This window comes from Heteronotia binoei, chromosome 19 (assembly GCF_032191835.1).
Source record: "Heteronotia binoei isolate CCM8104 ecotype False Entrance Well chromosome 19, APGP_CSIRO_Hbin_v1, whole genome shotgun sequence".
NCBI lineage: Eukaryota > Metazoa > Chordata > Lepidosauria > Squamata > Gekkonidae > Heteronotia > Heteronotia binoei.
In genome coordinates, this window is record NC_083241.1 from 36,879,156 (window position 1) to 36,893,214 (window position 14,059).

At 43.8% G+C, this 14,059-nt stretch overlaps 1 protein-coding gene across 1 annotated transcript in view; it reads right to left on the reverse strand.

Annotated features, from left to right (window-relative positions):
- PEAK1 (pseudopodium enriched atypical kinase 1) overlaps positions 1-11,856 on the reverse strand; it is a 111,733-nt gene extending 99,877 nt beyond the window's left edge. The window contains exon 1 of the mRNA XM_060260375.1: positions 11,734-11,856. The gene's annotated coding sequence lies outside the window, so the exon portion shown is untranslated. The remainder of the gene's footprint in view (positions 1-11,733) is intronic.
- Positions 11,857-14,059: the final 2,203 nt, after the last annotated feature.

The following is a 14,059-nucleotide window of genomic DNA, read 5'->3' on the forward strand; positions in this document are numbered from 1 at the left end:
ATCACAGATCCGTGAGCTGGCTTTCAGCTATTTGCTGAGCTGCTTAGCTACAAGCAGCTCCTGCAAGGATGGAAAAATGTATAAATGCGCCAAATCATGCCAGTGGGGGCTGACAGAGTCCATGAAAAGGATCATGTGGTCAGGCATGTGCTCATTTAAGCAGTCTGCCAAACATGTGGCTTGCAGAACCACCTAAAGGGTACCAGGTAATCCTGGAAACAGGACAGTATGCTATTTTAGAATGCTTAAAACACAACAAAGCAAATATGAAATTATACAAAGCATTTCTCTCACTACTATGAAAACGTTCCTTTTGGAACATCGTACCTGCAACTTTATAAAGTTCTCTACTTCTCTAAATGAGTACTCAAAAATGCAACAGTGCCGTGACTTTGAGAAGTGTAGACTACTGCTTATCTACCAATACTTATTTCTAATCATTTCAGAAGCTCAATAAATCATTCAGCCATGACTCTGCCATTTGATTCTGTGTTGCCTCTTCTCCCTTAACACCAGCTCTGCTTTCTTATCTTTTAATAGACTTTTCCCTGCTTTCCTTTGTGCTAGCAATTTAATCTAAATGAAAGAGTAAATGGTAGTAAGCAATGTCAGTGACACTTTGGTGAAATTATAATACCTCCCCCCTCCAAGTATTGCCTAGTGTTAAAGATATTGCTTCATTACAGGGACTGTATGTACTTCCTTCAGTCCTCCACAAATTTTACGGAAGAACAGTTTAATACATGCAATGTTAGATCAAGACATTTAACTTTGCAAGTAGGGTTAGATACCAATAAGATACCTTGTATAAACATTGAAGGCTAAAAGAGAAAAAAGAAGCGCATTAAAACGAATTACCCAGTTCTAAATGGAACATTTAATATCCTCTTTGTAAAAATATATTTTCTGATTTTACTTCATTTCTACAAAGTGGCCCCTTTGGCTATTATCCTGAGAACACTTTCCTGGGAGGAACCCCCACTAAATAAATGGGATTTACTTCTGAGTAGACATGCTTAGGCTTATTCCCTTATGTGAGTCATGGTTGGTTGTGCATTGCTGTACAGCAAAACTGTGAGGAAAGAATATTGTATTAGAGTCACTGTGGTAATAATTCAGACTCTTTCCCCCCCAATATATTACCAGCTAACAACATGCAGGGCATTCTGACCATAGATCACGGGCTGCTTACCTACAGCAACATACTTCAATAGGGTGCTCCCCCTGGAAGCCTGCTCAGGGTAAGAATCTATCTTTATATCTATTATTCTGCAATAGCATTATCATGTTCATCAATGAAAACCAAACAGCAAAATCCATCTCACAAAACTGAAAAGAAAAATGCAACAGCAATGCAAAACAAAGAGGCAATGGTATCTAACAAGATTTCAAAACCCTGCATGTATCTAATAATACACACATCTTGCTGGTTCAGCACTACACCACCAGCAGCAATTTGCAATATTCTGTTGAAATATTTTTTTCCTACAGACTGCTATGCAAATATTAAGACTAATAAGACAGACAACTAGCCTCCATGTCCTCACTGAAAGCTGCACAAGCAGGAGAAATGATCAAATCCCTCTCGCATTACATAAACCAGAAAACAGCCACACAGACAAGGGTTGCAGCACAAACTTACCGTAACTAAAGATCCCTTAGCGTCGAAGAATCTACATACAACCATTTAGCATTTTCACCTTAAAATCTGCAAAAGCTGTTGCAGAATGTATTGCCTGGCAACTGTTACCAACAAGATCTGAGGGCAAGAACAGGTGCTTAAATTCTACAGAACAACATTCCTTATGGTTGGCGGGGCACCTTATTTGACGACTGACAGAAGCCAGTGTGCAAAGCTTAGGAGAGATTAGGAAGACGTGCAGAACCAACGTTCATGCAATCCTGACCACCATCTTACCAATATTTCAAAATCGCATTATCATTGCCAGATGAAAAATATTGAAGTATAGTGGAAATACTGCATGGTACTTACTCTAGAATAGACCTCCACCTGACTTTGCTTCTTAGCCCTACAGAGAACATACTTCTTGAAGGGTTAGATAAAATATAAAATGATACACTCCGGTCCAAAAGAAGCCATTTAAGTCCCACTGACTTCAAGGGAAGGGATTTAGGACTCGTGTTCAAAGCTTTCACAATGAAACAAATGAGACTAAATGCTTTGATTTTTCTGGATTATACTTAATGAGTTAGTGGAGTTCTTCATAAGAACATTCAAAATTGCCTTGCTGGAATGGGAACAAAGTTCCCCAAAGCAGCAAATATCTAGGTGTCAAAAGCAGGACAGGGATAAGATGGCCATAACCTAAAGCATATATTTTAAAATCATATGTTTTTTGCAAGGTACAGCTGAAAATGTCCAATCCTTCCCACTGGCACCTCAGCACTGTTTTAGAGATCTTACTAAGGTGCTAGTATGTATATGCCTTTTTAATGTGCACTGTGATTTACAACCCATGGGAAAATGTACATGATTTATTATCTAGCAACAACTTCAATGTATGCTTATGAGCTATGGCTTTGTTCCAAAGCTTTTCTACTTGCCTTACATTCTTTTTGCTACAACTCAGATGAGGGGTGTGGACCGGATTTTTTTGAAAACATTCAGGATGTGTGAGAGGCTTGACTATCATGTTATGATGACACACTATCAGTAGGGGGAGGGGGATGGAGGTCAAATCAATAAGCTATTATTGGAGAATGATTGGAAGAAATCTACAGGACTGAGTAAAATTCAAAATGGTCTTTGACTGGAGAGTTCAGAAGTCAGGAACATAATGGAATTTAACAAGAATTAATGTGCTCTATACATTGTTGATGACAAGTATTAATATTCACTGGTCTCTCTTCCTTCCCCATCCTACAGAGACAAGCCAGTCTCTGCCAGTCATGTGAGACCCAGAAGGCAGTTTGGGATCACCTCCACAACAAAGGATGAAAACTGGTGGAGGCAGGAGGATTGGACATACACCTACCACGATCCCATTATGCTCTATGGAAAATGAAGGCCATCTCAGAGAGAATCCAGCCTCTCCCTTGTGCTTAGCCCCAGATTATTAATCAGGACTTCTCAGTAATTAACGCAAGTTTAGCACAAAGTATTTTATTGCACACAACTCAGATCTTGGAACTTTAGCCACCTATACACATCTTTGTCCTCATATGATACAGGACTGATCAGCTATTTTTGAGAACCTCAATGGAATAACTAAGCCAGCCTCCCAAATATCTTTTCTCTATCTTTAAGCCCCCCCTCTTTCCTTATTTGGAAATGATCCCAGAACCTGGGAATTCACTCCTTCTTACCTTCTGCCAGTGATAAAGTATAATGATTAGGTTTCTTGAATGCTCTATCCCTTTCCTTAAACCTGGCCTGGAAGAAAGGAACCTTTTGTTTGGCAAATCGTACTGAGTACTGCAGAGGAAACCTAAGCCTTTATCTGTAGGTACAGATCTAACAGCACCCCAAAACTTCAACCTGCTTCTTTAGGGGGAGTGAAAGTGCCCCTAGAACGGACTAACTACTTAGAGATTAAGTAGTTAGTCTGTTCTAGGGGCACTTTCACTCCCCCTAAAGAAGCAGGTAATCATACACTACTGTGGAGTGAGCTTTGGTATACTGGCCGCACCCAATGGAGGGGGGGGATATATTGTAAAAGCCATCCATGGCTTACTTCCGGTTTGCCAGGCAGAATAGTATCCGAACGATCTCTTGAACAACTTCAGTCTTTGTTCAGACCAAATGTCTAGGATCTCAACGCATGCATAAGTTTAGAATGCAAATTAAAACAGATGTGAATACTTAATATAGGTAGAATTTAATGTAGGTATGTTTTTAAGAGACACGTCAGGACTTAAAACATACCCATACCTTACTAGATGGAAACTCCATCTTGTTCACGTACTCTGCTTCCAGTCACCCCTGCTGACCCATAAGAACATAAGAAGAGCCCTCCTGGATGAGACCAGTAGTCCACCTAGTCTAGCATACTGACTCCCATGTGGCCAACCAGTTCCTCTGGAGTGCCAACAACAGAACATATAGAGGCTGAGACGTTCCCCTTATGTTGCTTCCTGGCACCAGTATTCAGAGGTTTAATGGCTCTTGAACATCCTTTTAGTCACCATGGTTAGTAGCCAATGATAGACCTATTCTCCATGGATCTGTCTAATCCTCTTGTAAAGCCATCTATGGCAGTGGCCATCACTACATCCTCTGGCAGTGAATCCCACATTTTAATCATATATTGAGTAAAGCAGTCTTTCCTTTTGTCCATCCGACACAAAAAAATCCAAACAAAATACACTAGTGGACTGATGTTCTTGTGTAGTCACTTTAATCCAAATTAGGTTACCAAATCCAAAATTATTCCAGCAATATACAGATCTCACAAATGTCAATAAAGAATCTGTTTGCCTAAATTCATGCCAGCCTTTTGGCAGAGCAAACGGTAAGCTTCATGCTATAGTGAGTGAAAAATGTTTCCTCACTAATGCATGCAATGTCAAAAGAAACATTTTCATTTCTGAGCTTTGTTACGTGTAAATGAGATCTCAATTAACAGATCAACCTTTCCAAAATTTGCACTTCTATTATTACAACTGGAAACAGCTCAAATCATATCACAGCAGAGGACAACATGTCAATCAGCTGGGATCCAGAAGTGCCTTTTGCTAGCTTGCCAGTGGTGACAGCCCATTCCACAAATTCTCCATGAACTGCAAAGAACTGGGAGAGGGGGTTAGCTCACACTTCACACTGACTTTGCAGAAGCAGCATGTGAGATTTGTACTACTTTTGCAAGAGCCCCAGGCAAAATGAAACAAAATCCAGCACCTCCCCAGAGCTCCATGGCATGCACGCAAGGGAACAACATGATCTTTTCCCTCTCAACTTGCATAGGGTTGGAAGAAGAAAAAAAGATGGCATAAATCTTTCTCCCCACTTCCCTTCTCTGGAGCAGCCACCTCAGTGCTAGAACACATCCTATGCAATCCCTGGCACCTCAAATGAAAGCAGTGGTGGCCAAACTCTGGCTCAGGAGCCATAAGTGGCTCTTTCACACACCGTGTGGCTCTTAAAGCTTCCACTGCCCAGTTGGCTGGCTTGGAGAATGTATTTAAAATTAAAGTTGCTTTCTTTCCACCTCATTCCCCATCTATTTGTTTGCCTTCCTTCCCTCAGACATTTGATGTTCATGTCTTGCAGCTCTCAAACATCTGTCATTTATTCTATGTGGCTCTTTACATTAAGCAAGTTTGGCCACGCTGGTGTAAAGGATCTCATGTATAATGGTCAGGAAAGTTTTCTTCTCAAGAGAACAGTCACTATCATTCACATTAGATTACATGAATCAATGGCTTGATGAAAGAAGGGAGTTTTACACGAGGTCAAGGAAACAGCATAGGTACTTCAAGCCAATCAGTTCATGAGTGGACGGAGATTTGAACCAAAAAAAGAAGAATAATTAACACATCAAACCCTCTGCCAAACCAAGTATGAGGACAGGAAAGATCTGAAACTTGAGTTTAAAAACACCTTTTGGATTAGAAAGATAAATATAACATAATTCTCCATCTTACTTCCTTTTTTAAAAAGCTTGCCTCATTTACAGGGTACTAGTGAGACTGCAGCTCAATGTTACAGCATCTGTTTAGCTTGTAGAAGGTTCCAGGTTCAATCCCTGGCATCTCCAGTTAAAAATATAAGGTAGTAGGTGATGTGAAAGACCTCTACTGGAGATCTTAGACAGCTACTGCCAGTCTGAGTAGACAATTCTGACCTTGATGGACCTGTGGTCTGATTTAGTATAAGGAAGCTTCATGTGTTCATGCATAGTGGAGGGATACCAGTGATGTTTTCAAAGTCACACGCAGAAATAGAATTTAAGAATCACCCCAACAGTAAAATGGTTGGCCCTCATTATGATCACAGAAACAACAAAACTGGGCCACTCACAGAGGTTTTTATATTCCTGTAGAAATCAGGATTTTGAAAATCAAGGGGGAAAAGACTTCTTGCACCAGGAGGCCCAGGGTACTGATACCTAAAAGCAGTTAAAAGGACAAGGTGGGGGAGAGACATTAGCCCTCAAGAGCTTTGAGAATACTGGAACACAAGATGAAGGGAGAGCCTACCATATTGTTGTCATCCATTCCGCAATTCACTGCAGCCCCCTAACTTGTGCAAGACACGGTTGAGGCAGCGGAACTCCATCTGTATTGGCCTCCCCTATCCTATCCTTCATTGGTTTCTCTTGTCCACCCACCTGCTTAGTATTTTTACTATCATGGACTTATGGATTTAGAGTTTCCAGGAGTAGCTATGACTGTGCTATGGACTGCCATCTAATGGATTAGGATTAACTGGTTTTAGATATGTTTTAATGATTGTATGCATATTTAATTACGCCTAATCTTATCATTTTATTTGCATTGTTGTGACCTGCCCTAAGCCTTGCTGTACAGGGGAGGGCAGGCTAGAAATCAAACAAACAAACTCAGAATTCAAACTAGGTTAAAATATTAGACAAGATGCTTGGCAGGCTTTGTAAATACATAAACAAGAAAAAATTATATTAGTTTCAGGGGCATAAACATAGCTTAATATAAAAATTAGTCTGAACATGTTTTTATAATATAACCACACTGCTGTTAAGATGCCATTTTTATACAGGATGCTTGACAGAGTAACCCAAGTAAAACAGACAAGTCCTTCCTCTGAGGCAGGGGTGGCCAAACTGTGGCTCAGGAGCCACATGTGGCTTTTTAACACATTTTGTGTGGTTCTCAAAGGCTCCATCACCCCATTGGCTGGCTTGGAGAATGTATTTAAAGTTAAAGTTGCTTTCTTCCCCCATCTATTTACCTTCCTTTCCTTTTTGTCTTGCGGCTCTCGAACTTATGACATTTATTCTATGCGGCTCTTACCTTAAGCGAGTTTGGCCACCCCTGCTTTGAGGGCTTACAACCTAAATTTTGACAGTGAGAAAGCAGGCGAGGGGAGGGAATGGAAGCACAGGACTAACAACAGATGAATATGAGCTAACGCAACTATATGTACTCGGGCTTCAAACTGTTTGGGCAGGAAGACCAATTTAAGCACATATTTTAGAAATCAATCTATGCGCAACTGAATATGCTTTCACCCTATCATTCCACAGAGATCAATACGAAACTCAATTTTCATGTCACTGAGGGCTTTGGATAAAATATAAGAACTATTAAAGAGTAGAGTGCTTGTTACTTCCTTGCTTTCAATCTGGGGAACAAAAAAAAGAACCAGGGCTTCTTCCCTTGAAGGTGACAATTACTGTATCCAGCTTCCTGCCTCCAACAGATCAAGGAATGCAGAACCCAAGGAAACAGGAAAAAGTGCAGATAATAAACTGTGCCTACTTCCAAGGTGGGGGGAGAGAGCTCTAAATATTAACTTTCATTTTCAGTCATGAGCAGCAAAAAAGGTATCTCAGTCTTTAATCACTAACATGAGAACAGCCCTTGGAAGAAACTTTAGTACTGAACTCTAACAAAGTTCCAGGTTAAGTCCTCCATTTTAAGAAAAAAGTTCAAATAATGTAGCACTTAAATTGTACTGCTATGCTTGATTGTCCCACTGATATCAATACAGTTTTCATAAGAACATAAGAGAAGCCATGTTGGATCAGGCCAACGGCCCATCAAGTCCAACACTCTGTGTCACACAGTGGCAAAAAATTTTTTTATATACACACATACACTGTGGCTAATAGCCACTGATGGACCTGTGCTCCATATTTTTATCTAAACCCCTCTTGAAGGTGGCTATACTTGTGGCCGCCACCACCTCCTGTGGCAGTGAATTCCACATGTTAATCACCCTTTGGGTGAAGAAGTACTTCCTTTTATCCGTTTTAACCTTTCTGCTCAGCAATTTCATCGAATGCCCACGAGTTCTTGTATTGCGAGAAAGGGAGAAAAGTACTTCTTTCTCTACTTTCTCCATCCCATGCATTATCTTGTAAACCTCATTACATAACCGACTCTGCACAGCCCAGCCCTAAGTATGTTTACTTGGAAATAACTCTCACTGAAATCAACAGGACTTACTTCCAAGTAAGTGTATACAGGATCATAGTCTTAGTACTACTCAGTGGAACATTCCTCAAGAAACTGTGCTCAGTACAGAAAAGTGAAACTGATCAGCATAAAATTTAGGACAGGACTTCAAAACCTTCATGTGACATTTCAGAGTGAGTCATGACAATGAATGAGTAATTTGGGAGGCCAGTGCATTGATTTGGCCATACTTTTTCCATGACAATAAGGTAAACTCATCAAGAAATGGGTGTAGGAAAACTCATGGAAAGTTTGCCTTCACGGGTAATTCATTACTAACATTTTTTGTGCTGCAGAGAACAAATGAGGTTTTTCTGAAATGCGCACTGGAGATCAAACTTTTGCCAAGAAGGATCTTGATCTGTACAATTCATCAGCTGCCATTTATTCTTAACCCAACATAGGAAAAAAGAAATCTAAATGAGTAACTTTAAAAACACAAACACAATTAAGATACTCAGCCTCTCAAATGCTCTCATTTCACATTTCTTTGTGAATTCAGCTGAACATTTTCATATCTAGTAAACATGCACTTGTCCAGGTCATATGGGAAAAGCCAATCAATCCTCTCCAAATTCAAATTACCATATAGCTGAGGGGGGAAATAGGACTTTTCATAATGATTTTGCCATTTATTTTTTAATTCTTGTTAATTCTGCATCCCTTAGTCATGTTCCCTTACATTTCAATACCCTTCTGTTCCCTACTAAAGGGATTTACCATAAGAAGCAAGATGAGTACACCCTGAACACTGGAAATTATACTGATCAAAGATAGCTGCATCCAGTGGGAAACCACACTCTCTTGGATACTTAGCAGGTTATTTAGTCTCGAAGAACAGAGAACAATTACCATTTACATGCCCTCGGGGGCTATATATATTCTGGAGAGTACTGGTAGTTGAATCCGGAGTGTACAATGAGATTGTATTTGGTGGAGGGAAACATAAAATATAAACATATCTAGAACTCATATAATCCTCCCCCCCCCTGTGCTCTACGTGGGTTTTTTTTCATTAATTCTAGTAACACTTCAGTATCACTGACCCCATATTCTCCAACTCATCTGATATTGGAAACTAAGCAGGGCCAGCCCTGATTAGTACTCAGATAGGAGACCACCAAGGAAGTCCAGGATTGCTGTGCAGGCGCAGGCAATGGCAAACCACCTCTAAATGCCTCCTGCCTTGTAAACCCACAAGTGACTTGACAGTGCATTCTACCACCACTGATCCCATATTATATGGGAGGGGGCTTGAAAGTGGTTTGCCTTAAGCTGCACAATCAGAGATCATGAGAGCCACGGAAATAACTGAACCACAGATTGCCAACTGCTAAACAGCGCCAGCCCTACAAAGTGTGAGACAGTGCTGATTATGAGAGCTGGCTTCCTGAAAAGGAAGCGGATAAAAATGTAAACAGCAGCTTCTGCATCACGGAGACATACCCAACAGTATCCTTTGTTCAAAAGCGCTCAAGAACACAACTGCCATGCCAAATGCCAGCCAACTATATAAACACACCAACATCCAAAGCAGATGCTGAAGTTTTCCCCTGTCCTCCACAAGCCACCCAAGAGCAAAAGACAAATTAAAAAAAAAAATTAAAAAGGAAGGAAGGAAACTGACAAAAGTTTAAAACAACAGATACATTTAGGAATACACTGGTATTTTGAGAAGCTTGGCTGGAATTGACTTGGGGGAGAAGGGAGAGAGAAAGACAAAGATCTCACTCCACAACAATACTCTGTTCTGTTTGCTATGTGGCTTTCCCTATATGGAAACGGAGACTTGAAGGTCTAGAAGCCCTAGACTGGGAATGCCAGAATTATTTTGCTTCCCTCACAGAGAAGACAAAAGGCGGGGGTGGGGGGTGGGTGGGAGAGATCATCCAAGTTCAACATTTCCAGTAGAGAAGGTGGGGAGGGGGAAAGAGGGAAGTGTTTAAAAGAATGAAAATCACTCTAGCCTTCTGGCTAACAACAAGGATTTTATGGGGACATGGAATGCTTCAGTTCTGGCATGAGTTGATTGTCTATTATTATCCACAGTCTCTTCCAGAGCAGCTCCCTTAAACTCTGGCAGAAACTCTTTGAGGGTATAGGCGATCGGGCTTTGTTGGTCTCTGAGATGCTACTGGACTTGAACCTAACTGTTCCACTGCAGACCAACAGCAGACCAACTCTGAAACAATACCGGGAGAGCGGCATGTCTTTGCGGCGATGCACCCTCCCCTTTCCCCAAACCTGTTTCTAAAAACATAGCCAAAGGAAGAGTTTGCAAAGTTCTCTCGCAGTCCATTTCTCTCCCACACGTTTCTCCACATACACTCCTCCCAATTTAACAGGGGCGGAAATCCCTTTGTCGTTATAAGTCAGCAGTTCTTAAATGGGAGGGAAGGAGAGAAATAAAAACACAGACAAAAAAAGGAGACAAGAAAAATATAACAGGCACGAAAAGAAATGAAAACGCAATTTCTAACCCCCCTCCCCTGTTCTGAGCACGGGAGAGTTTGAGGGCTAGGGAGGGGGCTTTATTTGGCTTTTGTAAAAAGTTTTACCCTTGGCACTTGACCCCTTTTCCCACCTGCCCCCACCCCCAGCTCCCCGCATGACAAGCTATTAAAAGGCAAACAGCCACAATCACCATGAAAAACAAGGACACACAATGGCACAAAACAAGGCACAAAGACTTAATAAAAAAGGCGGAGACCAGTGTTCCCTCTAAGCTGAGTTAGCACTAGCTAGCTCACAGGTTGCTGTTAGCCTCCAACTCATGCATTTTTGTCTTAGCTGATGAAGGAAGACAATAATTTATGCAGTAGCTCTTCTCTGTTCCATGCTCTGTTGTTTGATGGGCTTTTTAACTAACATGCATGCATATCCAGTGTTCCCCCTAAGCTGAGTTAGCATGAGCTAGCTCACAGATCTTTAGCCTCCAGCTCACACATTTCTGTCTTAGCTGAGGAAGGAAGACCCCAGAGCACAATAATTTATATAACAGCTCTTTTCTCTGTTCTCTCCTCTATTCCATGCTCAGTTGTTTGACGGCTTTACAACGAACATACATGCAGCGTTCCCTCTAAGCTGAGTCAGCGTGAGCTAGCTCGCAGATTTTTTTTTTTCGCCTCCAGCTCACACCTTTTTGTCTTAGCTCAGGAAGGATGACCCCAGAGCACACGAATTGACGCAGGAGCTCACAACTTTGAATGCCAGTCGCTCACAAAGTAGAATTTTTGCTCACAAGCCTCTGCAGCTTAGAGGGAACATAGTTGGAGACCCTTTAAAAAAGAAAAAAAAAATTAAAAGTCGCAATCAAAGTTAGGAAACGTTGAAGTTGAGAAGCCAGACAAACTAACAGGGGGCGGGTGGAAGAAGAGAGAAGCGCGTTTGCAGTGTTGTCCAAGGGCCCTTCCCGACGAGACCCCTTCCCCTCCCCTCCCCCTTCAGGACAGGAAGTAGAGTGGGAGACCCCCACCAAGCCCCGCCCCTTTTCACTCACGCGCCCCCGTTCATTTAAATCGCACTCCCCCCTTTTCGCCTCAGCGGGCCTGCCGTGACGCCCCTCAAACCCCCCTCCCCCACCTCAAGAATTAAATATATATATATATATATTACCTCTCAGGTGTCTTGGAGAGATAGATATTTCCCCTCCCTCAGCGAGTCCAGACGGAGAGACCCGCTCGGCCGCCCCCCCCTCCCCTTCGACTGACTGACTGACTAAAACTTCCCTCACGAACTAACCAGCCGCCCGCCGGAGCCCAGAGAGGCGGGCCACGCCCCCTCGCCTCCGCTCGGCCACGCCCCCTCTCCCTCCCTCCCTCCCACCCACGCGCGAGACGCCAACCGTCACCCGCGCGAGCCTGGGGAGGAGCGAGAGGCAGGCAGGCAGACAGACGGGAGTGCGCGCGCATCTCGGGTTCCACGACCTGTCACTCAAGCCGAGGCGAGACGCTTGGGAAAGCGGAGTGGGAGGGGGAAGGTGGTGATCGTGTTTGTGGGAGGGGGGGGGTTAGATTCCAGCGTGCGCGCGCAACTCGGATTCCCAACCGTCCCGAGAGGGCGGAGAACTCAGAGCGTGGAGGGAAGGGGGCGTGGCTTGTTTCTCCCGACATAGACTCGCTGCGCCAGCGCCGTGAAGCGGTTCAAGCGGCGAGCCTCCCAAGCGGACGCTCGGGACTACCACTCCCAGCATGCTTCGCGGCGACGAACGTTGACGCAGTGTGCCGTTACGCCTAAACGAGATCCTGCCGCCGAAGCCGAGACAAAACGTAGTCCCCGCGCATCCTCCCCGATTTTAACATTTTCTAAAAACCCTCTTTCCTCGATGTTCGCTATTTGGAAATGAGCAGGGGGAGGAGGGGGATAGTGTCGGCTCAAAGGACCCGCTGAATGCTTGGGGACGGGGTTGGAGGAGGGGGGGCAGGCGAAAGGATACGGAGCGGTGAGGCGAAGCGGCGGGGGGCAAAACGAGAGCGAGGATGAAGGAGGCTGAGTGGGGGTGAAGGGGCAGAAGTCTCTGGGGGAAGCCCCCTCGCCTGTGACAGGTCAGTTGGTGGCGGGGGAGGGGGGCAGATATGGAAAACGAACCCCCCCTCTTTCGTCTATTCAAGAAGGGCGCACAATTCATAGGTGTGGGAATTTGGGGGAGGGGGACTTTGGGGCGCAAGAGGCCCCTCCTCTGGGGTGCCTGGAAGGTGGGGTGGGGGCGGGGGCTGAGAGAATAGCGACTGCCTCAGGCGTCCTTCATCAGGCCTGGTTATTGTACAGCGCCTCCCAGATCCATCTTTTCTTATCCCGCGCTTTCGTGGAGGCTTTGGAGATGGTCACATGCAATGCAATGCAATCTCTAAGCTTCAGAGTCTTAAGAGCAAAAATTCTACTTCCTCACAAGTATTGGCATTAAAAGGTGTGAGCTGCTGCGTCTGTTAGCGTGCTCTGGGGTCATCCTTCCTGAGCTAAGACAAAAATGGGTGAGCTGGAGGCTAAAAATCTGTGAGCCAGCTCATGCAACCTCAGCTTAGAGGGAACACTGGTCTCATCCAATGTTCCCTCTAAGTTGCAGAGTCTTAAGAGCAAAAATTCTACGTTGTGAGCTGCTGGCATTCAAGTTGTGAGCTGCTGCATCAATTATGGTGCTCTGGGGTCATCCTTCCTGAGCTAAGACAAAAATAGGTGAACTGGAGGCTAAAAACCTGTCAGTTAGCTCACGCTAACTCAGCTTAGAGGGAACGCTGGTCTCATCCAATATTCCCTCTAAGTTGCAGAGTCTTAAGAGCAAGAATTCTGCTTGCTCACAAATACTGGCATTAAATTTGTGAGCTGCTGAATGAATTATTGTGCTCTGGGGTCATCCTTCCTGAGCTAAGACAAAAATGGGTGAGCTGGAGGCTAAAAACCTGTGAGCTAGCTCACGCTAACTCAGCTTAGAGGGAACGCTGGTCTCATGATCACCCTTTTGGAGGGGTCTAAACAACAACCCTCTGGGGTTGAGGGAGGGCAGGGAAGGGGACTGACCCACTGGGCTCCATAGCCCTCTACATTAACACAACACCATTGTGTATTGTTGCCTTTTTTTTCTACTTAAGCTCAAGGGAGGGGGTGGATTTGAACCTTAATCCCCCCCCTCACAACCCTTGCACCACATTAAACTTTGACAAGAGCAGCAGTCCAGGAGCACCTTATAGCAAAATTTGTGGCAGGGCAGGAGATTTCATGAGTAATTGCTTACTTCTTCAGAGGCAGCTAGAACGGAAGGCCATCTGTCTGAAATCACTTCACTCTCTAAGATACAGGGACAGATGGACTCACATTCTGGCAATAGAAAAGAAGAAGAGTCCAGTAGCACCTTATGGACTAAAGAGATCTGTGGCAGGGGTAGGAGCTTTCGGGAGTCCCTGCTCACTTCTTCAGATGCAGCTAGAATGGGAGGCCATCTGTCTGA